Source organism: Ostrinia furnacalis, unplaced genomic scaffold, assembly GCF_004193835.3.
Source record: "Ostrinia furnacalis isolate ACB-3 unplaced genomic scaffold, ASM419383v2 OfSCF6787, whole genome shotgun sequence".
NCBI lineage: Eukaryota > Metazoa > Arthropoda > Insecta > Lepidoptera > Crambidae > Ostrinia > Ostrinia furnacalis.
In genome coordinates this window covers 532,724-555,801 of record NW_021137026.1, presented here as the reverse complement: position 1 = coordinate 555,801, position 23,078 = coordinate 532,724, and the positions used below count along the sequence as shown (strand labels likewise).

Sequence of the window (23,078 nt, the reverse complement as noted above, 5' to 3'; positions counted from 1 at the left end):
GTCAATCAGTCATACATCATGCCCTGGGATAATAGTCTAAAATAAGCTTCTATTTATGCTTAAAATTGCTTAAAGTTTGAGACTTCGTTCTTTATTACGCACCTAAGTTTGTTAAGCTTATTTCGCATAGCTAGGAGTAATTTCATACTTCTGCGCAAACTGAAAACTATGTAAATGAACTAACTTTATTTTCAGCTGACTCAGCTTCTATAAAGCTTTGCTGTTGGTCTGCAACTGCCTTTAGTTAATGTTACCTAAACTAAATTTCAGCCATAGGACGTCCACTGCTGAACATAGGCCTCCCCCAATGCTAACCATGTTGATCGATTGGTAGCGGCCTGCGTCCAGCGCTTCCCTGCTACCTTTATGACGTCGTCGGACGTCACACGCTGCGTTTTCCGGTACGCATTAATATTTATGACAAATTAAAGACCTAGTTATTTAATTTTTTTTAGCGTTAAGAGTCGCATCTCAAACTAATTTGAAAATTATAAATAACTTGAAAAAATCGAACTGCCTAAGGCGGGAATTGAACCCACGACCTTCCGCTTGCCGGGCGACTGCTCTTCCAACTGAGCTACTTAGACACTGGATGAACCCGTCGAAATTGAAAATTTTTTCAAGTTATTTATAATTTTCAAATTAAAGACCTGTCACTTGGTGCACCGACGATCTATTGAAGGTCGCGGGAAGCACCTGCATGCGGGTAGTGCATGACGTGTTGTTCTGGAAATCCACAGCCTCTTTTCATTGGACATCATTTGGCTGAAATGAAAAATCAAATCACTGGGAAATCCAATAACCATACCTAATACTTACATACAATAGTTACAAAATTAGGCATAGCAACAGTTTAACCGCCAATGTGTTTTTATCAACATACCTACCCAATGGTATTTTTCCTTATTGTTGTATTAATGTTAACATTAAAATCATGACCTGAAAATCCCTGAGCAGTGGTTGTAGATTAGACATACTCGTATATTACATGCCCTGTATATAGGAAGTTTACATATTATTTGATAAAGCAATATAGGTACCTACGTGTGAACGGAAAAGATATCAACGAAATTATAATGCAAGGTCAGATAAAAAATATAGGATTACTATTGATTGAAAGTTAATTGATAAAAACTAATAGATTGATATTTAACCTAAGTCATAGTTAAAAAACTAATTTGGAAACTAAAACAATTATTTTTTAATTCTCATAAAAAATAGGGGAGAGTTCGGTATATTGTACCGCCGGGTAAATTGTACCACCCTCATATTTCGTAAAGTATTATTGAATGTCTGTAATTGCAACACTCAGCGATACACAACTAAAATCAATTAATATCGGCCATGTGGTTTTTGCCGTGACAACAAACACGTGTGTTTTATTTTGAAAAGTATTTTTTCATTGTTTTCAAGTAACTTTTGACAATACATGTTTAGTTTGCAATTTTGTTAAATTTAATCACAGGGTGTTTCTAATATATTATTTAGAAGCGTAAATTAGTGTGGATTACAGTTATTTGAAACATTTTTCGGTATTTATAAGCTACTAGCTGACCCGGCGAACTTCGTACCGCCTTAGCGTAGAGATTTTCTTAATATTTTTTTCCATAAGAACCATCCTTGGACTTCTACAAACATTTAAAAAAAAGAATTATCGAAATCGGTTCAGCCGTTCACACGTGATGCCGTGACAACGCGAAACGGGTTTCATTTTTATATATATAGATATTTTTTACCGATTTTTTAAAAGCACTATCACCTAGTCGGCTAAATTGTACCACATCAAGTTGTATGGAACTTTACCAAAGGATTTTGAATTTTTTTTTAGTAAATCATGTTTTGAAGTTATAATAGCGTAGTTATGTTTGACTAACAATAAATGAAAGCAAAAGACTGGCAAAGTAGATTAGGTACAAGTGTGCGTTACGATAATTGGAANCCCAGGCCAGAAACTGGGTATTAGCATCATATTATGTATTATTATGTTCGATACAAACAATCATTAAGTTACACTCACCCCAACCGCGTCTCCGCATTGCATCGAATCCTATGAAAATGTGGTTTTTGGACATAATAGCGATACTTATTTTTCACAATTTTTATTTTTAAAAATTACTGGTCGATAGGTTACTTTATTTTGATGAATAAATGTTATTAAAAGTTTTTTTCTAAAACTGATAGTTTAGCTGGAAAAAAATATTTTCCATCCCAATAGTACGCCGGCTGCGCTCGATTCGGATATAATGACGTCACGCGGCCCTGCGTACGTTGACTTTTAGCGGCAAAAACGGCCTATGTTTATTACTTAATATCTTCGTAAGTAATAGTCCGATTTGGAAAATTCAAAAAGATGTATCTTTCTTATGTCTTAAAGATTAACGTAGATACTAGTTTTATTGAATTTTCTACAACAGTACTGATCCTCATTATTTGAAACATTTTTCGGTATTTATAAGCTACTAGCTGACCCGGCGAACTTCGTACCGCCTTAGCGTAGAGATTTTCTTAATATTTTTTTCCGTAAGAACCATCCTTGGACTTCCACAAACATTTAAAAAAAAGAATTATCGAAATCGGTTCAGCCGTTCACACGTGATGCCGTGACAACGCGAAACGGGTTTCATTTTTATATATATAGATATTTTTTACCGATTTTTAAAAAGCACTATCACCTAGTCGGCTAAATTGTACCACATCAAGTTGTATGGAACTTTACCAAAGGATTTTGAAATTTTTTTTTGTAAATCATATTTTGAAGTTAAAATAGCGTAGTTATGTTTGACTAACAATAAATGAAAGCAAAAGACTGGCAAAGTAGATTAGGTACAAGTGTGCGTTACGATAATTGGAATTACAAAACTTGTACTCAAAATCGTGATAACGTATAAAACAATCCCACCAAAGACATTCTGTAAAAAACTAGCCAAGTCTCGATGGAGCTGCTTGTTTAATCTCTAAAAAGTAATGAAATCTAGACAAAGTCGTGCCAAGTCTATGGTTCCTTACTGCGATTTCTTTATTATTATAGTTAATGTTGTGTGACTTGGCCGTTGAACAATCTTTATTAAGATAATCATACAATAAGTATTATTGAAATACGCAGCTTTATTAAGCCTACAATTGACTAGTTATTGAATCAACTTTTTCCAAGTGGCAATTTTCCATCGCCAATGGGTAGCGGTTCTGGCGACAGATTGGTGCAATGGTGTCATGGATTACCTGGTTTTGTACCCTTCAACGGCCAAGTCACACAACATTAACTATAANAATATCGATTGTCTATGTTATTAACTACTGTTCCTTTTCGTTTCCTAATTTGTTAAGAATGTATCGTATAATATTTTGCCATAGTTTTTTTATAGGCTTGAAATTTATTGAAATCCAATTTAGTAACCCTGTGGTACAAATTATCGAACCGGTTGGCTAAATTGGACCGAAGCTCTGAACTCGTACTTTGTTGATTTGTGCTAAATATACCACAATCATGTTACTTAATACTTATGAAATAGTAAGTTGAATAATGTATCTTTTATTATATACCATGGACATTAGCAAAAACAAAAGAAAACTATGTGTAAAATGGGATTGAAAAAAACTGGTCCAAATTAGCGGACTCTCCCTTACATATTGACTGTGTCATTGATCGATTGACTTTTTAACATAAACTCGCAGTTCACTTCATAACCTACTCGATTATTAATTGTTTTGAAATTGTGACATTTTCAAAGTAAACTAATTTTAAAAATTGCTCAAGAAAATGTACCAAAAAAGGAAAATAGTAATCCATAAAAGCTAATAGCTATATTTATACTGTTTCTGAATATTACTGGTCAAATGACGACGTACAAAGACAAGGCATATTTAACCACAAGGCGTTTGACACTCATCACCACTCATTCAATATTTTTTATCCATTCACCTTTAGCGCCCATTCATGTTATTTTAAAATGCTGGCGTAGTAACAGTATTGTTAATTAGGGAATATTAAGTTGATCGATTGCTATTGTCGTAAACGCATTATGAATGTACACGACGGCACATTGAGGTTAACATTTAGCATCTTATGTAGACGTAGTAGGAGCTATATTGGAATAAAATTTGTATTGTCTGAGGAGCTGTCAGTGTCCAACGCCCAAGAATTGCCGGGAGGTAGTGTGGGGACACTCCTGCCCATTAATACTCTTCTATAATATCGCACATAGTACGCAGAACTGACGGCCGATGGGGCAGCAAGGTTCTGGAATGGAGGCCGCGTACCGGAAAACGCAGCGTAAGACGTCCACCTACAAGGTGGACCGACGACATCGTAAAGGTAGCAGGGAAGCGCTGGACGCAGGTTGCTACCAATCAATCAACGTGGAAAGCATTAGGGGAGGCTTATGTTCAGCAGTGGACGTCCTATGGCTGAAATGATGATATTGATAATATCGCAAGAAGCATGAGTGTTTATTTATTTATGTTTATAATCAAATGTATATTAATCATTCACATGCGCAGATAGGCTTTCGTAGGCTACAAATCTCTTTCCACTTGCTACCAGTACTTCTGACGTAAATTACGGTTAATTTAATATCTTGTGGGAATCCATACAAAAGTTTCACATTTTTATGTAATTTACTTTTTAGTGCAATCAATGACGTTGAATAGACTGAACATTACTTAACATTGCAATTGATTCAGTCCTCATCATCAGATCATTTACTTTCTACTGCAGGGGAATGTCTCTCTTTAATTTGCCAGAGGCAAAAGGAGATTTGGCTTACACATCCCACGCCTAACACTTTTGTGATACACAGTTAAAACCTTTTTGATATGGCAGTTACAAGTAAGGTAGCCAGTTCCTCCGTGGTTGAGGATTCCGGGTGAAGCTCGCTTCCACCTTCGGCCTGATCATCACTTACCGTCAGGTGAGATACAGGCCAAGAGCTTCCTCGTTGTGGATAAAAAAAACACTATCACGTGATATATCACATACGTCACGCACATCCCTATTATGGTCGGACATTTAGTCCACGGTATTATTGGCAATTACCGGAGATACTTTACGGCGATCTTGAACCTGCGCCGGCGCAAAAGACGCGTTGTTATTATTTTGCGTCGAGAGCAATCATCGTGACATTTACGACGCGCACCGAGCGGGAGGTAAATGATCAGTGTGCCATATTTCTTTGCTGAATGATTTTTGAACATGAATTCTCTGGGAAGAGGGACAATTGTTTCCAGGTTTTGAATTATCAAGATTTTGTGCTGTAACAGGAAAATATAATAGGTATGTAATAACGCTAAAGAGAGTGGTTTTTCAAGTTTTGTTTTTAAAGCTAAGGGCTATCGATAATTCGATATACACAGGTGTATTCTTTTGTTGATAATTCAAGATCCAAGAGTGTAGGTGCTAAAAAATCATATTTAACCAAACATAATAACTCCTATTTAACCTGTCAGGTATTAAAGTTTTAAATCACCTAAATCTCCTCCGTACCTATTTCTTCACCGAACACTCCGAAGTCGAACTGTCGCGATATCAAACCCAGAGTAAAACACAAAAGCCTCACTAAGCTGCGCTGTTGCCATGCGAGCCAGAAGGCAGCACATCTATGGTGTTCCTCACTATGTATAGATGTGTTGGATTTCCTCGGCGTATGCGTCCATTTGAGTCGCACAAGGTCGCGCATAGCATCTGCGTACCGGGCCGACCGGACGCCGGCTGCGACAGACGCCGGCAGGCTTACATGGCGGTGGAAATGCGCTAAGTACTAAGGCATAATGAATACATCGTGGCCTTTGAACCGTGTCAAAACTCTTTAGAATTGCATCTTCTACAGCTACAGCTGGTTCGTTCGTTTCAGCCAAATGACGTCAACTGCTGGACAAAGGCCTCCCCCAAAGATTTCCATAACCACCAGTTCTGCGCTACTAAAATCCAAGTACTTCCCGCGACCTACACTAGATCGTCTTTCCATTAATGACCGAAGGTAGTCCCCGAGTTATCAGTTCTAGGAAAGTTTGGGAATTCGAAATTCCGAAGTTTAGCAGTTTCAGTTAATCCTGTACTTGCAAAAGTGACAATCCGACCTCATCTGGCATTTATATCTTATCCGAGAGAAGTATTGATGAAATTACCCGCTGTCATCATCAAATCGTTCTTCGCCTTTCCCTTACACCCAAGATCCTGATTGATGCAAATAGATACGACTACTATTACTGTTGCATCAAGTTGCCGCTGGTCACTAGGATAAATTCCTCGTCATATAAGCCCGTGCTAACCGCGTTGTTCCGTGCGAACCGGGTCACCGAGGGCTCTGACTCACGGCGCGTTCACTCCGACTCCGTCTACCACAAAAGGGGGGAGGGGGGTGAATTCCTCCCGATACGAGGGTTACGACATGCTTGCATACTAATCATGTTATGACAACAAAACTGTATCGGCAAGCTGCAACGCCCCAAGCCACTCAGTTACTGACCCCTCAATGGAATGCCATCCATAGTTAAACCTAAAGACATCACTCACGGACCCAATAACGATGCGAATTATGTATTATACCCCTTAATACCACATAGGCACATTTGCAAACTCCCCTAATCCCACGTAATATCCCATCCAATACTGAGGTAAATGCTTTTGTCTCGTATCATATTATTATGCTAACGTTACTGTAATCCCTAAAAGAGAATACCAAAAAATATGCATAAATTCCTTCCTAAAGAAAAGACATTGTGTTAGCCGCAAACGCCGGGGGTTATCTCCTTGACGGCGGAAAATCCCCATCCAATGTCTTTTACTGCAGATGCTATAACTAAAACAACATTTGCGCAATTTTTTCAAAAAGCTTTCTTCTAAGTCCAAAAAAAATCTTCAAGCTCCATTCATTGCACACAATAATTCATAAACGTACCTCAGGTAACGCATCGATTCTCGCTATTATTCGAAAGCAAAATGTTTCGCCGTCACAATCGGCCGGCCCCATTGATCTCGGAACTAGTCCAGGTTTTGATGAAAGGCGAATTTTCACCGGTGCAATGCGTCGCGAAACCTTCGCATTTACATTTGTGTCCATAAATCAGAAGTTTGCCTTTTCACGCAGCGCAGGTGTCCACGCGACCCGTCGCCGCGAGACGCCATTGTCGATCGAGGCCCATTCACCTGCAATTTGTCCATCCCTTTATTAGCCCGCCGATAGTAGTCGCCGGCGTCCTCTACGTATCCTGTACACACAGCAGCGCTATCTCAAATAGTCGTATAATCTCATCGCCGCGCGTCCCTCCGCTCCTCAAGATTTAGGACCTATCGCGAAGATTGTAAGTACGAATTTCGCGTGTCACGTGTCAAGCGTTAGACCGGATGGGAAGCCGAGATGCTGTAATTTGGTCGTACAATACCATGCAATAATAATCGCGGCCGTTCGTAATTGCGACGACATCCGTTGAGCAAGATGTACGGCGTACATGTGCGCGTGTGAAAGTTCGTAAGGGCCACCGAAGGCATGTACTACCGAGCACAAGTTACCGCATCGCGTTATCAGAACCTGTTTCACGCATTTCATATATCTGCTTTCATCGGCCGCCACTTGAGATAACTCTGGATTTTATTGGGAATTTCACGTTTTATAAGGAAGTTTGGTCGTTTTGTAGGGATTAGGCGGGCGTTTCACACCTAATATTGTTCTCAGAACAAAAGGGCCTACCGCAACACATGGCGGCTTCGGGACCATTATCGCCATTGTCCGGACGTATTTTTTTTGGGTACGGAAGTCCCATTGTTACGGCTATCGTGTGGTCACTGTCAGAAATGATTTGTATCCGTGTTGTGACAATCCTCACTAGATAAACGTTTCTCAAAATGCTTTACGGCCGATCCGGCTTTCGGTTAAATTAAATTTCGACAAGTAACAACGTGAATCGAAAACACTCGGAGTGAACTCAGGTAGATATCGGTGATTGAAGTTTTTTGGCCGCTTAAAAAATACACCAAATGGGTGTCGTTTAATCCGATAAGATCTGTTTCCGATCGTTCCCGTCCTAAAAAGGTTTACTTACATGTGTTTTATTCTGTTGTAATGTCAATTGAAAAAAGAAGGTTTTGTTGAGGTAACGTTAGTGGGCGTGGGATCAACGTATCGGGTTAAAACAGGATATCCTCTACTGTTGTATCATAATTTGAATTGTTAAAAGATTTAAACCTTTTATAGTATCTGATTGAATAAAATTACGGTGTAACACGGTAGTGCTTCTTTATAATAGATTTTTTTCCTGTGCGTAGAATAAAACCTTTTAATATTTATCGAACAACCGTGAATATTCATTCAGCAAACTCGTTGAAAACAATTTTCAAATCGTATAGCAGATTGAAGACAAGAAAAACTTGACTGCCAACAAAAACATACTTGGGCCAAAATCGTCTTCTTTTTATCGATTATAGTTTTGATTGACTATGTTTCCAGGACTCGCCGGTAATGCTGCACGCTTGGTCAGCTTCATCCCGTCAGTTGCCGCTATAAAAAGCCAATGGACAGTAAAAACTACTAAGTAACTATACATCTATCAGTATATCTGTCTGTCTGTGAGATGAAAGATTCAATCATGATCCGAACCGCTTCCGAGAAGCGAGCTTCGTTTTTTTCTAGCAAAGTTCAATAGTTTTGGGGCCCCACAGAGTGTTTTGCCTTCCTATGTTTTTGTTCATTATTAAATGGGAAATTTTTAACCGTATACGATTTCGCTGAGTCGTTTAACTTTTATATTGAAGTAAAAAATCCTCGTTGAATGGTATAAAATCACAACAGCTTTCCGGAATTGAATTGACACATCTGATCAAAAAGTATAAAATATCCAATGTTCTTCTTATATGGATTTGAAACGATGATCGTTACGAATCATTGCTATTTTAGTATTTATTTCACGTCATATTTTATGCTAAAAGACACGCCATTTAACACGGACTCCGGAATCCTGTTTCCGAATGCAGTTTTACCGGTCAGAGATCACCGGTCAGACTGGTTCCATCACATTTGCAACCCTTCGGCAGTCGATTGTCTTTCCTTATTTCCTCGGCCTTTATTTCGAGCTGGGAAACGTTACGTTTTGTGTATAACAAGACGTCTGACTTGACCGGCCGACAATTGTCTTCGCCTTCCTTCAATGAAATATGTCTGGGGTCAGCAGTCATTGACCCCGGACCAAGTGTTTGGATAGTCGGGTAGGTTAGTTATTCTTATACCTAAAGTCTGCGCCGAACCTCGCTCCACGCCAGCCGAGCGAGTTCGACCCTATCCTGTTATGCGAACCTGAAAAAAACTCGTAAATTGAAAGGCTGTGGGTGGGTAAAAATCTCTGGCATTCGCAATGTCCATCTCCGTAATGCGATGTACGCCATTACCATTATCAATTACATCGTCATCAAATTAATTTTATTATTCGCAGGATCCCCCATCGTTAACCGGCAATGCGCTCTTGGCCGCATTTTTTCCCCACCAACGAGCGCTCGGGAGTCGTGAGATGGTTTTTTTTACTTCGGACCCGTTACTGACCCGCACCTTACACTCAGTCAGCGGTGCCATAAAAACTAATAGCACCTCTTACATCTGCGCTCAAGTTGGCAACACTTGTTGCCAGGTCCGTGCGTACGCGCCGGTCTACAGCGAAATCATAATTGCGATCGCTCATTTGTTAACGTTTCAATCCCCTGTTTGTAGCAGCTAAGTGGCTGTTTTTGTATGAGGAAAGAGATTTACAGCGTTTTTTGGAGACCACCTCGCAGATGACAGTCGGTTGATTTAGGGTCGCGGAGATCTCACGCATATGTTTGGCTTAGTTTGGTGTGCATGCAGTGAAAAACAAAATATGCGGTTACGCGAGACTCGGTGATCCATTTTCATTATGGGTACTTAAATTATTTCACGTTATCTCAGTTCATTACCTACCGCTGCTTCTTTTCCATAAGATCTAAGTTATATTATGTATTTTGTTTTCTCACCATTTTAAAATAATTATCGCCAGTTAATATTCATTTACTTACTGCTGGACATAAACCTCCTGGAATGCGCGTCAGTTAAATTAAAACAGCTGGATAGTAATTGGAGAAGCATTAAAATGTAGAAATCTTCGTATAGCAATTACGTCGTCAAAATTCTAAATAAATTTCTTCTCAAGAAGGTCGTTGATACAAGACTAGAACAGCTTACGATTCTAGGGACGCGCTGATAAATAAATACGTTCAGAATTATTTCAATTGGAACCGTAATGAAAAGGTTTCAATATTGCCCAAAGAATATAAAGAGACAAGTGAAATAAAAACATGTTGACAAACAGATCATTACGACTTCCTTGAATTTCCACAATATAAAGATTTGGGAATTTGATGTATCAATTGATTTGGAGTGATCGCAATAAAATGTAACGTTAAAAAGTTATAAACTGAGGAACGGTACCAAACCGCTTGTAAAGTAACTTTCGTTTTAATAAAACTTTTTGCGCGATTTCCCGTCAGTCAGGCATTTGTTGAATTTAATGAAAATTAACAAGCTCGTAACTCGACTATAAAGATTTTATATCTTTTGGGCCGTCTTAAAATTTGTCCAAAAGTGTCCTGTAATGGGAGAAGGAAACATTTGCGATCTGATTTGTTTATTGTAGAGGTGCTACGACACTTTTGCATGTCCGTAACGATCTATTAAAATAAAGGTGTTTGAGAAAGTGAGGGCCACAGACTGATAAAGATATAAATTAAATGCCTCGTAAACTTTAGGTATGTGGAGTGATTGGAATCAACATACTTATGTGAGTTAAACATTACAGATATTTTATGAATTAACGTTTCGAGGTTGTTTGTATTCTGAATTTTTGGGTATACGAAATGATTGGGTAAATCCCGTATGATAAAATGGGTGTGTCTCATTCCATGTAACGGGCTTTTTCAGTATTAATTTCAAAGTCATTAATTTATTGATCAAACAGAACTTACATTTCAGTCATTAATTTATTGTGTTTGAACCTAGTTTTGTATTTTGATCAAGATTAAAACAAATTCTTATGCAAACCAAACACGGTTACGGTTGTTGCGGTTCTTCAGAGTCACTTTGTGAGTTTGAATCGAATAATCAGTAGACACATAATTTTCTACTGCTTATTGTTATCGATTCATTAGCGAATACCGGTGTAATTCACTAACCAATTTGTTTCCTCCCATAAACCACTCGTCATCCTTTTACCGGTTGACTGGAGATGTCAAAATAGTAACTCGTTAAGTAGTTTACGATCAACGCTGTCAGTGTGTCCGCATCCTAATCGAAACTTGATTTGGTTTCGGTGAAGTTAGAGACCCGCAGCTATAAACATCTCCGTTAAATATCTAGCATTGTAGTGACGAAATGTTAAAAAAATAAACCTAAGGGGCCTAACTAAGCGATCTAAGTGATCTAACCCAAAATGGTTCTTATAAAAGTTAAGTAACATGCAAGCCAAGAGTTTGATTAATTTATGCAATTTTAACTTGAACTCTCGTGATAAATAAATAGAACAAGAAAAAAATATCATGAAACGTAAAATACATACAAGTCTTGCACATGTAAATCACATAATATTGTTATTTAATCATAGGAAAATCGTAAAAAGTAACCGACATAGCTCGCAGAATTGCTAAAATCAAGTGGCAGTGGGCGGGGCACATAGCTCGTAGAGACGATGGCCGTTGGGGCAGGAAAGTTCTCGAGTGGCGACCACGGGCTGGAAAACGTAGCGTGGGCAGGCCTCCTACTAGGTGGACCGACGATCTGGTAAAGGTCGCGGGAAGAGCCTGGATGCGGGCAGCGCAGGACCGTTCATTGTGGAAAACCTTGGGGGAGGCCTTTGTCCAGCAGTGGACGTCATTTGGCTGAAACGAACGAACGAATCATAGGAAAAACACTATTTGGTTGTGATTTTTTCACAGCAACAGCTGTAGATATCAATGTGGTAGAGGTATCGTTCATTTAAAGTTAACGTTAAAATATTGTATTTTGACCACAGCCCGGTTATTTCAATTACAATTTCGATTTGTTAAAATAAGATCAGGTTATTAATACGAGTCGAGAGATAGCGGATTTAAAATCCCGTTGTGAGAGTACGCCGATTACAGTCTCTTTAGTATACTTTAATATTTATTGAATACGGTAATTTGTATTGTGATTTATTTATACATTATGTCGCTTGTTCAATTATTGTTCGTAATTGTGGTTGTTATAATATTTCATAGTTAATGCGTTTAGTGTAAGCGCTTAGTACAAAGTCTGTTCATAGGATATCGAACCTCGATATTTTTTGTGATGAGCAATAGAATGGTTCATCTGAGTCATTGATGTCTATAGATATTTAAGTAGGTAGTCGCATACGCTGTCAGTTTGTTGCTATGAAATTAAGGTCTTAATTCTATAGCGGTATTAAAAGCATCGATCAAAAGTTTATGGTGCATCTTTTTGGATCGGACTATTGATACGCCCTACGGATCCTTGGAGTCTGTAGGTGCTCATTATTGTTAATAACTTAAGTATGAAACCTCTTCGTTATTAGTCAAAAGTCATGCGTAGCCATGCAAGCGTGAAGTTGGCGGTCTTCGTCCGTCAATGTCAAATCATTGTTACTTAACATAGCATCGAAGTAGACACGCTGTTTGCTTTTCCAATTATTTTCTTGTTGAGATGATTTTGTCGTGTTGTCCATTAGCCGTGCCATGCCCATGGTGTGTGCTGGTCATGGTTGTCGTTATTGAAATAATGATGATGAAGTTTACTAAAGTAGAAAATTACATTCGACCATTCCCTTCTTACAGTCATGTGTGTATGCCTAATAAGTACTTTATTTCTTTTCTTTCTGTCTCAACAGCTGTGACTCCCTCCTCTATGGATGGTAAACGAGTCCAATCTATGTACTGATGTAAGCGTACCTATGTGTTCATTCTTTTCAGTGTCTGACAGTTCCTTTTTCGCGTAAAACTATCGCTCTACTTTTCGGAGTGTCTAATACACAGTATTAATTAATGATATCGATCTCAAAACTTACCTCACTCGGTTTCAATCACGAAAAGAGTGAAGGCGCTCTCTTTAGCGCGTATGTGTTTATTTTGAGCGATACAGCCGATAGAAGAGAAACGTCTCTATCGGCGCGCGCGCATATCCGCGGCGTCGTAAAGCACGATGCTAAGGATACACTGTAAGAATGCTGATTTAATTAATGATATCGATCTAAAAACTTATCTCACTCGATTTCAATCACGAAAATGAGTGAAGCTCTTTAGCGCGTATGTGCAGGCCTGTTCATCTCCGCGAGTTTACATCGAAAACAAAACACGCACGATGTCCCACCTACAGGATACTATTCGACAAGCCCTCACATACGAGCGAACATTGACTCACGCACGCGTATTCTTGTGTATGATGGAAGAAAATAAAGAAAATGGTGTACTAAATACTGTGCAGTATTTAACTGTTTATTTTGAGCGATACAGCCGATAGAAGAGAAACGTCTCTATCGGCGCGCGCGCATATCCGCGGCGTCGTAAAGCACGATGCTATCGCTGCGCGGATACCATGTATTTGAACGCAGCACCGTGACGTGTAGGGGTGGCACACTGTTTTCAACCGACTTCAAAAAAGGAGGAGGTTCTCAATTCGACCCGTATGATTTTTTTTTTTTTTTTTCTATGTTTGTTACGCGATAACTCCGCCAATTATGAACCGATTTGAACAAATCTTTTTTCGGCGTATAGGTAATACCTCAAGGGTGGTCCCATTTAAATTTAATAATAGAAAAAACAACCCCCAAGGGTGGAAAATTGGGGATGAACTTTTTTATACGCAATATCTCCGCCGATTATAAATCAATTTGAACGATTATTTTTTTGTTGAATAGGTATTATCAAAAGGGTGGTTTCATCCGAATTTGAAGAAAATATTTCACCCCCAAGGGTGGAAAATTGGGGATGAACTTTTTTATACGCAATATTTTTAATTTTTAGTTTTTTTTTGTGTTCACGCATTTGAAGTCGGTTTTATTTTTTTCAAAAGTTAATTATATTTGTTGTGTTATTCGGCCTGATCATAGTGATCATCACTTTCTATCACATGAGATGCAGGCCAAGGCATTCCTTGTTGTGGAAAAATCCTGAAGAATCAACTTTCACCGACATTAATTGTTGATGCCAAAAGTGGCCCTTGCCCTTCGTTCTTGGTTCAGTCGAACCTTAGTTCGTTCATTTACTCCATGACATTTGCGACATGTAGGGTTACCATTCGCTCTAGAATGTCATCGCCAAGTTTCAATGTAAACCAAAGACTTTTAGTTTTACGTAGTTATTGCTGGCAGGTTCACCAAGAATTCTTATCCTCCTATGGCGGAAATGATGATGATGAAAAACGATCTGAGTTTGCTGCTGAACATAGGCCTATAAAAGTTGATATAAAATTTGACAGTAGACTAAATTTTCACGTTTGGCGTCAAAGAAGCGTCTAAAACCAATCATAAGGTCTTCTTACCTATACAATTGTTTGGCCTATTCACAAGTTACTTACTGCCACTGGCAGCCCTGGACGCAGCCGGTGTGCCGGCGCACGCAGCTACAATGTCGCCGGCGCCGCGCGATTGTTGTACGCGACGCTCATTCTTATCTAGGGACAAGTCGTTAGCTGTTTCCGCGGAGGATCAATCAATGTACCTGTGTCTACTATTATGTATTGTGTCAATGTGGTACTTTTTGATAGATTAAGGCTGTTTCTGTTTCTTAAGATGAATGGAAGTCATGGTAGTTTCTTCATCAATGCTCGTAAATGTTAAACGCACTGTATTCTTCTGTGTAAAAATGGTACATATTTTTTGTCTTGCCGAATAAAGAAAACTTATAAAAAATTAACATCTCGACCGTTAGCTGATACTCTTAAAAATTCTCTCTGCAACTCCATTCCGTTGCATGATTTCGATGACCAGTCTCTCTAAGATCTTAGAGTTAAGGAGAATGATTATGTACCTGACTGAATGGTGGCAATAGTCTGCTTCTATCTCAGATATTTTAGTGATTGGTGCTTTCTGCGTCTGATTGAAGTTATTGTTGCATAAATAAAATAGTGTTGTTGGTGTGTATAGTGTTATCATTTTGGCAGATCTTGGAGCCAGCAGAACACATTTATATCTTTGACGGGATAATAGAATCGAATGGTTCACATAATTAAAGGCTTCGCAATCATTAGGCTTCTACATGAAGTATAATATTAGTTTGCATTGAATAACAACATTTAGGGGAGAGTTCGGTATATTGTACCGCCGGGTAAATTGTACCACCCTCATATTTCGTACAGTATTTATTGAATGTCTGTAATTGCAACACTCAGCGATACACAACTAAAATCAATTAATATCGGCCATGTGGTTTTTGCCGTGACAATTAACACGTGTGTTTTATTTTGAAAAGTATTTTTTCATTGTTTTCAAGTAACTTTTGACAGTACATGTTTAGTTTGTAATTTTGTTAAATTTAATCACAGGGTGTTTCTAATATATTATTTAGAAGCGTAAATTAGTGTGGATTACAATTATTTGAAACATTTTTCGGTATTTATAAGCTATATTTTTTACCGATTTTTTAAAAGCACTATCACCTAGTCGGCTAAATTGTACCACATCAAGTTGTATGGAACTTTACCAAAGGATTTTGAAATTTTTTTTAGTAAATCATATTTTGCAATTATAATAGCGTAGTTATGTTTGACTAACAATAAATGAAAGCAAAAGACTGGCAAAGTAGATTAGGTACAAGTATGCGTTACGATAATTGGAATTACAAAACTTATACTCAAAATCGTGATAACGTGTAAAACAATATCGATTGTCTATGTTATTAACTACTGTTCCTTTTCGTTTCCTAATTTGTTAAAAATGTATCGTATAATATTTTGCCATAGTTTTTTTATAGGCTTGAAATTTATTGAAATCCAATTTAGTAACCCTGTGGTACAAATTATCAAACCGGTTGGCTAAATTGGACCGAAGCTCTGAACTCGTACTTTGTTGATTTATGCTAAATATACAACAATCATGTTAATTAATACTTATGAAATAGTAAGTTGAATAATGTATCTTTTATTATATTTATATACCATGGACATTAGCAAAAACAAAAGAAATCTATGTGTAAAATGGGATTGAAAAAAACTGGTCCAAATTAGCGGACTCTCCCTTATGTTAATGACAAATATCACGAGCGCGGAAAATAGCGCGTTGCAAGTGTGCAATAATGATAATTGCGAAAGTGTCAGCGCCATGTCATCGTAAGGCTTACGTCACACTACACCTACAAATAGTACTTTACTATTTTATGTGTGTTAAGTGTATGCAAATAAATGATTTGTCTATCTACTACAGGTTATTAAAAACATCATTCTAACGACTAGCTAAAACCCAAATAAAAAGCTTAATAAGTATATTTTATGGTATTTTCGTAGAGTAGAACCAGTGTCATCCTGCTTGCAAAAAATGCATCATATAATTTCTGTGTTAACTACGTAAATTTAATTATCAAGAATGACTAATCACGATTAGCTTATCAATACGTTAACAATCTGATATACTTTCTGTTCAGTTAACCTTTGGTGAATGAAATGAGTAGAGACGATTATCTCTACATAAGTCATTTTCATTCACGATTTCCGCCCGCGTCCACTGGACGACGGACCTAAGTCCTCGCGGTGAAGCCCCTGTAATAACCCGCGTAATGATAGCTGTACCATTTTTAATGACAGCTTATCATTAATAATACGAATGCGTATCTCGGGCGTTATCATTAGGTGGCGCCTGCTTACGTAACGCGGAATGTGGGACGGATCTATTTTGATGCAGCTGAGCGGTGACGACACACAGGATAAACTAAATGTTGCAACGATGCATTCGGTGTATGCTTGACGCGAAAATAGGGTAGCTGACATACTAGTCAATTGACATACTTATGAGATGTCAAAACGCGACTCTTTCATAGATTTTGTATAAGAGGATGATGACGTCGCCGGTTTGCAAATTAATTTGAACGTAGCTGAACCATGCTGAAGTTCATATGTTTTTTAAAACTAGGCTTATGCCACCATCAATCCCTAATTTTTAAGTGACCCCTTTGACAGCAAAATTCGTGATAGGTGTTACCATAGGGGTCACTTAAAAATTAGGGATTGATGGTGAAAACGGGCATTAGTTACTTATTCTGAAAAAGGCTTTCATTATACTCAATATGATCTGTTTTATTCCTGAATAAGCAGCATATTTCGATCCATTCCAAAATTAATTAAAAGATCACATCTTCACAAATCCGAAATAGTAACTTCTGCGCGTTCGGACTTATCTGAATCGGTCCAACAATCCAAACTCGAAACCGAGTCTGGGGCTTGAATAAACAATCGAGTGACGAGCAGCGAATCGATACCGACTCGAACTGTCTCGGCGCGAGTGCATTACCGGCGAAGTTAATCGACGCCGCATCTCTACATAGACGGCGGAGCAGACATCTCGCTGCACCGCGTCTCGGGTTTATGAACTCCGCCCAACAAACAAATTTACACCCTATTACTGGCACGCTAAAATCACATTTACAACCTGAGCGGCCATAAAATACGTTTCAGTTCTATGCTGTAGCGCTAAAGTCCGTTTTGCGGATCGGCGATATAGGCTGCGAAGTTGGGTCGGAAAATGAAGCGCCGTTTATAGTACGATAGAGTACTATCGTAGTACGCGGCGGTGTGGGGCTGCAGCGCGCGTGTGCGCTGCACGTATACTTATGAATGGAGTGGTCTATATCAGTCTGAGGCAAGGCCTTATTGATTTTTTCCAGCTTCGCCGCCGTTTCGCAGAACGCGGACCTCCACACATTAAACGCCAGCGATTTTTTTACCTACGCATGCATGTTTGTATTTTTACGGCACTTTTTATGACTCCGGCCGTTCCGACACATGGGTGCATGACATTCAGTATAAATAACATAAAAGGTTTAATGAATTAAATTGAGATGCGACTTGTTTTGTTTTGCCGTGATGAATGGGTCGGCTTCAGATAAATATGTTAATGTTTAGCACTAATTAAATGTTAATAATTTATTGCGATGTTTGCGTGTGACCGGGAGACGCTTGCATCTCGAAGTTGCAGTCGTTTGAATTTGAATTAGTTATCGTTATTTAATATTTTAAGTCTGTCTAATGGAACAGTTGCACTCGGAAATATGTTGTTAAATCTATTTACATATCTTCCAAGCATGTTTTGTTGTTGAAAAAAGCGAACAATACATTTCGGCTGTCACACGTGAGGTTCCCCGGAATGCCGGCAGGCGGCGCTGTTGGCTTAGGACCATTGTCCCCGCTTCCGATCCCGGGTGAACTCACGCACATCTGTCGGCTACGGCAAATAACGTTCATTTTACAATATTTTTACAAGAACACTGTAGCATCGATCCTGGCCAACATGTCACGATTAAAAAATCTTTTATGGAGTGAATCAAATTACATGAGTAGCTAGGTATCATTTTAATTAAATGCAATTTGATGACAGTTTAAATCTTTCTTATCTTTCCTTGTGTTCTAGAACAGATGAAGAACCATCAAAAAGAAGTGAAACATTTTTATGATAAAATAGAAGTAGGTACCTAACTAATCTTATCTTGATCGGAAAATAAACCAAATTTTCTTTATTTTTCAGGTAAAATACCCCACCTGAGCAACAATATGAAACCACTTGCTGCAATGGTAAGCCAAAATTCACATACCTATTACTTTGTGACATTACATAAGCCACAGCTACTGTTTATTCAATATTATATTTCCGTGACATGTTACGTGTGACACTGACAGCTAGGCGGGTCGGGGTGACAGGTACAGACGCCGGCACATCAAGCTTAACATTGTAGCAACCAATTGTATCGCAATAGGTGTTATTTTGCAACAAAAAATCATGATTTGTTGGCGATTGTACTTGTAAATCTCCAAAACTATTTACCTATTTTCATCGTGTGTATCATTAATACCTATGTATGTAGCTTCTTATTTACTTACAACTATATTATTGTAATAATTAGGGAACGATTAATATGGGAAATACAAATTAATTAGTTCTAAGAAAATTAAAGCGCCCGATTACCTACATTTAGAAATTAGTTTCATATCATCATACGTTATTAATCAAGCAATGAGCTCTGGAGATAATACTATTATAGTGTTTATCAATAAGTTTCCGGGCCGTCCTTCATTATATCGATAGGGATAATTTATTTATCGACAGATAAGTCACGATAAATGGGGCCGCACGGTAGCGTTCCTTCGCCTCACCTTGAAATGCTATAGTTACGTGCCGTTTATAGCGTAATATAAACTCTAGTAGCACCTAATAAAAATATTGCTGTAATCTCTCTAATTGTTATAAATTAAGTGTTCAACTCTTTACTTCAACCTAACACAAAATGCCAACTGATTGCGTTCTTTATGACTAAAGTAATAAGGTTCGAGATCAGTAAAAGTAGTTTTTTAGGTTGACTTGACGTTGCCTGTAGAAAAATATTAGGGCTTCAAAAGTACAAGTATAGTTTGCTACAGATTTTCTTAGGATATCGGTGAATGATACTCGATAAAACATATTTGATGTCTAATATTTCAAATATCAATGTGAAAAAATGCGGTTAAGTAAACATAAAGACGAAAAGTCACGTAACTTCAACGCACATTAATCATTTTATGGCTCCTGTAAAACATGTAATGGCACTCATAGAAAATTTCGTGATTTATGCAATTCACGACCCAAAGTATCTTCAGTTATCAAGACGAAGTAATACGCGTACTTGACTACGTACCTACGTCTGGAGGCCATAGCAACAATACAGAGGATATACAAAAAACTGGCGCCTCATTTGTAATACAAATATTTCATACATAGCGCGATATCATTACTGCTCTTGCGTCACCGAGCATACAACAAAGCTCGCCAACAATTTGTTCAGGTGAATCGCTATGAACACATTTCAAACAATAGCATCTTTATAGAATCTATGTTACCAGGTCGAGTGTTTCAGTATCATTAAAATGTGACGATTTCGCAATTGTAACTGTTTCAAAACTTTATCAATAGAACAATTAATAGAACGTAAACGATCCAAGCGCTTGAATTCGCGCGGTGCGCGTTAGCTAGCAATGTATCGTAAAATTTTAGAACGGTCCGGAATTCAACTTTATACCTGTTACCATATTCTAACGCCGCCCATTAAAAAAGAATCATTATACTCGATAACCATCCACATATCGATATATCTTGAACCGAATCGAGTTCATTTCCTTTCATTTGTTTTAATTTATCGGCCGAAAATTGCCATTTATAATTCTCACTCTGAGATTGTTACGCCGATAAATACATTCTGATCTCAAAATGTCAATACAAACATACGAAAGGAAGAATCAAATCTGCGCGCCAGAGTCGTAAACGAGATAAAATCTGAAACATTTAACGCTACAGACAATAGAATTTTAAAACCCTATCAACTTCAGCAATTTAGGGCAGCTGCGAATATAATGTCGAATGGTGGACGTCAGCAGGGAAAGGGATATTTTTTGGGAGCGGCAACAGCTGTTTCTGGACCAGCGTCGAGCGATTTAGCTCCGGCGCTGATGACAAATGCGCGGGGTTCTCGCAGGGCCGGCCGCCCAGCCGCTTGAACTACAGGAATGTTACTTGCCGAGTTCGCCGCCGGCTCGCATTATTTCGGTAGTAATATATGGGATTAAGAAACGGGGTAAATCGTCAAGATTATCGCAGGGCGTGGGCGAAATCGAGGCCATGACGAAACTCTGATTGATAACGTTATTGTACGATAAAGCCGTCAGCCGCGGTTGCTATGCCGCGGCCGGGGCCCCACGAATATTCCTATGGCTCTTGTATTCAGCGTGTTAATTATACGGAAAATGATAACAGCATTGATATAACGTGAGCGCTGAGATTCTAAACTCAAAATGGGTACACTGATAACTATTTCGTACGCATCATAACGAGTGATAATAACTGAGACGTGGCAACGCGGCTGTCCTTGAATAGCAATTCAGTGAGATACGTAGACAGCTACGGAAACAGCTAGTGTCTTTGGAATGTACGAGTAATAATAAAAACAGATGAACGCGCTCGTTACTCAGGATGTCATCGATTGACGTATTATGTTGCATTAGCATTCAGCAGATATCACTTGGACTCACAACTGGTCAATCACTCCTTCATTCATTCCCGTCCCGCATTGATTCGGAGACTTAGCTGAGTCACTCCGCACATATTAATCTCGCTCCACCCTTGCGGTACTCTGCGGGATTCGACACAGTAAATATGACGATTAACAAATACCCAGTAGATTCGCGCGAAAGTTCACAACTTCGCGATTGCTTTTGTTAACGGCGACAACAATGCAATTTAGAGTATGTATTAACACCGAAGAAGCGCCGCGTCATCGTTTTCAAGTACCCGGGCGTGTCCCGAGATTGTAATGTGACTGAGCACTTTTGTATTCCTACCTTAATTGACTTCACCATTTGACACTTTTTCTATCTTCGCAGATGTGTTCGAGTTAATTTATAATAACGTATTGTTAACTGTAGTCACTTTATCCTTATAGATTCTCACCTTAGTCTCTTGAGAATTGTTCTTTAAAAACACTAATAGACACGTTCATATTTTAAAGGGTCACCTTGAGGAAAATAGTGATTTTCTAAATTGTACCTTTTTTGATTTTGGTATTATGGTAATAATCAGATACAAAATTGTTGTGGTGTCCGTATTTATTGCTAATTTATTGTTTTTGTCACAGTGACTGTCATTTAGCAAAGTGGTCGCCAGTGTTGGTCTCTCCATTTGGCTCGTTCTAATTCAAAGGTTATTATTGTTACAGATCCAGCGTGACCCGTCTGATGCAGATCGCTATCTTCGCTCGACTCAGTCCACCATTTTAGATTAGGCTCTTTGTGTTATAATCATATTAGAATGTTCCGTAAATTAATCTTTTCATCTGTTGAACAATGCGGAATGTGCAGTTACCACTCATCATCGAAGTTTCTTCATTCAATGCCTCCCATCTCTGTGAATCGTGATAGTGTTCTACTGCACTCTCTCTTGTTCTCGCAACTCAAAAGTGATTTGTAACATGGGCAGTCCAATCGTCACTGATATGTTTTATGTGAAACCAACAAAGTATTGATAAGGTCCCGGAGGGAATCGCAAAAATGCTCTTTAGTTTATAAGCGTGACAGTGCACATTGTGATCCTCGTAACGTTTTTCCGTTTTCCTTCGCGATCCTGACATGTTCGCGCGTTATTGTTTTATTTTAATTTATTATTATTTTATGAATTTTTAAATTGTATACTTTGTTACGTTAAGAGTTTTGAATTATATTGACTAACACATACTAAACAATTCTAACGCATGACTTTTATTTTACAAAATCAACTCGCGAGTGTGCATGACGTTAAAGTTTTTAATATTTTTAATGTTTTATAATATGTTAAGATAGACAACCTGCTACTCTGACATGCGTATCTTAAAACAAATGTGATATTGATTTTGAAATGTTTACTTCAACAATTTGTACATAATGTAATCGGAATAATTCAATGATGAGATCGATCATATAATTGTCGTACGCCTTGCTCCATAAAACTTGATTTTAGGTTACAATCGAATCATTACTTAAATTCGAGTTTTAGTTCTTGCATGGCAATACCCGGGGATTGCATTCTAGTTTTTTGTAAGATGAAAAATTTGATTATGCAATCTGTTTAATTTATAAAATGTTAATTATGAATTAGTTGAGAATTGTTTTATAATTATTGATTTAGAATCGTTCAATAAACATTTCGGCATGAAGATTTTGTTTCTTTAAGCTCCGCGGATGTTCCCACAGCGTCTCGCATGTCTCATGAGCGGTGAATAGCTCTTTTGGAGGTCGAACGTAAAGTCATTTTTCAATTAATCCAATGTCATCAGGACAAGCCGACCTCTGCTCCGAACCGGCTAAATAACCTATGTTCGATGTCCTCCGTCGTTCGGGCGATAATCAACTTTATTA

At 38.3% G+C, this 23,078-nt stretch overlaps 1 long non-coding RNA gene across 1 annotated transcript in view; it reads left to right on the top strand.

Moving 5' to 3' along the window:
* LOC114362818 (uncharacterized) overlaps positions 1-22,876 on the top strand; it is a 71,510-nt gene extending 48,634 nt beyond the window's left edge. The window contains exons 3-4 of the long non-coding RNA XR_003656712.1: positions 18,691-18,737; positions 21,905-22,876. This is a non-coding gene — a long non-coding RNA (uncharacterized LOC114362818). The remainder of the gene's footprint in view (positions 1-18,690; positions 18,738-21,904) is intronic.
* The last annotated feature ends 202 nt before the right edge of the window (positions 22,877-23,078 follow it).